General features: G+C 37.0%; 1 long non-coding RNA gene across 1 annotated transcript; it reads left to right on the top strand.

The window, feature by feature from the left end:
• The first annotated feature begins 285 nt into the window (after window positions 1–285).
• On the top strand, window positions 286–2,156 carry LOC311300365. The gene is made up of 3 exons (XR_014629266.1): window positions 286–526; window positions 635–697; window positions 823–2,156. It is a non-coding gene; the product is annotated as an uncharacterized lncRNA (long non-coding RNA).
• The last annotated feature ends 724 nt before the right edge of the window (window positions 2,157–2,880 follow it).

Genomic DNA, 2,880 nt, shown 5'->3' with positions numbered 1-2,880 from the left:
GTCAAAGCCAAAGCGACAAATCAGGGAATACCATCTTCATATTCATGGTAAAGTCCGAACTGAGTTTCTGGATTTCCTTCAGTGATAGTGTTGGTCTGCATGCAGAGACACTGAATAGGACACGTCCCGCATAATATATAAGATCAGTCGTCTCCAATATGGCTTTTACAATGGCTGATATTTAAATGTTTAAATTTGTTCCCTTTAATTCTTAATATTTCTTATGTCTTGATTGATTGACACCATTATATTAATGCTGAATGTGTGTGTTTCTCCTCAGATGAGATCTCTGTGCAGAAAGGAGAGGATCTGAAGTTGGATGTTCTGTTGATCAATGCTGATAAAGTGGAGAGAAACTCTAGTGAAGGCTGGACAGAGGTGTGGACGAGAGGTCACGGGGTCAACAGTGATCGACTGACCGTCAGTGACGAGACTCTGATCATTAATGAGTTTACAGTCACTGACACTGGAACATACAGAGTTCTGGATTATGAAGGAGAAACCTTGATCACAGTCTCAGTCACAGGTGAGAGAAGATCAGTGGATGAGCAGAGATATTTGAGCTGATTTTATATCAGGATTTGAACAGAAAATTGATGCTAAACTGTGAGTAACCTTTCATTCTCCTCTACAGAATCTAGTACAGAATCAAAGGGAAAACTGGAGACAGAGGATAACAAACATAAAGAACAACATAGTAAGTAAAACAGGAGATATTGAGAACTTTAAACTATTTAAACAAAAAAATCTTTAAGCAGTGAGTTTAGAAAAAGAAAAAACATTTTAAAAACTTGTGTTCTTTTCCCTCCTTCCTCCTTCCAGCTGTAGAGTCTTGGGTTATTGGACTGTCAGTGTGTGGAGCTCTGCTGGCTCTGCTGGGTGTGATTGTCTTTGTCATCAGGAAATCCCAGCGTCTGAATAGACGTTACTTGCCGCCGCCAGATCAGAGTACAAAATAACCAGTCCCTGTAATAATCTCTCCTGAGGGCCACGATTAAACTTTAAATGAGGTCCAGAACATCTAGTGACGACACTTGCTACTTGTAATTCACCTTCAGATCAACAGATCTACAGAGGATTCTGTCAGCACTGAACATCTGCAGCTAGAGGAGTGTAGTATTGGTATTGGTGGTGTTTGAGGAGATTCACTCCCTTCTGTGTAAAGCGATATATTAATGCCATAAAAATAATTACTTATCTACAATAATATCAGAATTGTTGTTTTACTGATGTGGAATCTCACATTATTAAGCCACTCATATTGCAAATTGTTCGATTTTCCTGTAATGTGTTTCTGTCTGTCTGACTCTCTGTACAAAAGGAAAAGTGTGTCCAAAGTTGAGTCTGTGTTCTTGCCGAGGTGTTTTTCCCATATTAATCATCTTAATATTAATATATTAATCATCTTTAGAGAGATTTCTCCTCACCGCTGTTGCCTTTAACTGATCTCTACAGGAGATTATAAGGGGCTTCTCTTTGTAAACTGAACTGAATCCTCTCTTGCTCTGAAATGATCCGGCATCAAGATAAACTTCTCTCCTTTTATCACTGATGTTCACTTCTTCAAAATGTCAGTGTGAGCTTCATGTCTTACGTCACATTAGTGATGGACTTCCTCCTTTAGTTTTTAAAGACAACAGAAAACACATGCGGACTTCTGAAAGTTTAACCAGAACACTTAAACATTACATGTGTTACTGAGATAAAGTTATATTCACTCTTTAACTCATGTTGTGACATGTAAAGCAGGAAGAAACATGATTTATAACTGAATAATTAAATGTATCATGATGTGCATGATATTAAAAACAACGCTGGGAAATCAGGAGGATTTTAATACATCTCTGCACACAGTGGTTTGATGCAATGAATCTAAGTGGGAATAAACTGATATAGTGAAAGACAGTGTGTATGCACATATGCATAAATTGTAAAATATTGTTTTAAAATATGTATGTTTAATATGGCCTTTGGAAGAGCCTTAGCTTCTCCTTAAGTGTCTTCATTATTATTATCTATAGACTTTTTCCTTTCCACTGTTGTTTTTGTCTGCATAATAGGGAATCTGCATTCTTTATTGTAAATCTGTGAGTAGTATTGTGAAAAACTCAGTAAATTAAACCACTTTTGTAAGAAACATTTTTGTTTGTGTATTTTCTTTTTTTTGGTGTGTATTTTTGTATTAATTAAATATTTTGGCTATTTTTTACTATGTTCAGAAAATGTTTTTTTTTTTTGATTAGATTAGATTCGATCAACCTTTATTTGTCTCACAAGTGAGAAATTTCAGCATTTACAGCAGAAAGTAGATAGCATAAAGTAAAATAATAAGTGACATTAACATAATACTAACAATATCAAAATTCAAAATAAATTATGCAATACTAAAATAAAAAAGAACATATATTTACACCTATAAAACAAATTACCAAATATAAAAACAGTGCAAGTGAATATATTAGCGATGCAAAGTGACATTGTGCATTAATTTCCACTCAGTCTCTGAGTTTTGGTTTCTGTTTAATGCTTAACAGTGCTGATTATAAAGTCTCCCGGCCGCAGGAAGGAAAGATCTTCTGAATCTCTCCTTCACACAGCGTGGGTGTATCAGTCTGACACTAAAGGAGCTGCTCAGTGATGTTAGTGTCGCATGAAGGGGGTGGGACGAGGTCTCCAACATGGATGTGAGCTTAGCTCTCCCCCCTCCTCTCTCCCAACACCTCAACTGGCTCGAGTGAGCAACCCAGGACAGAACCGGCCTTTTTAATCAGTCTGTTTATCCTCTTCCTGTCTGCCATTGTAATGCTGCTACTCCAGCATACCACACCAGAGAAGATCGCTGACGCCACCACAGAGTCATAAGAAGTCCTCAGGAGTGGA

The sequence above is a fragment of the Rutilus rutilus genome (genome assembly GCF_951802725.1).
Source record: "Rutilus rutilus genome assembly, chromosome: 11".
NCBI classification, from domain to species: Eukaryota; Metazoa; Chordata; class Actinopteri; order Cypriniformes; family Leuciscidae; genus Rutilus; species Rutilus rutilus.
This window is presented reverse-complemented; position numbering and strand designations above follow the sequence as displayed.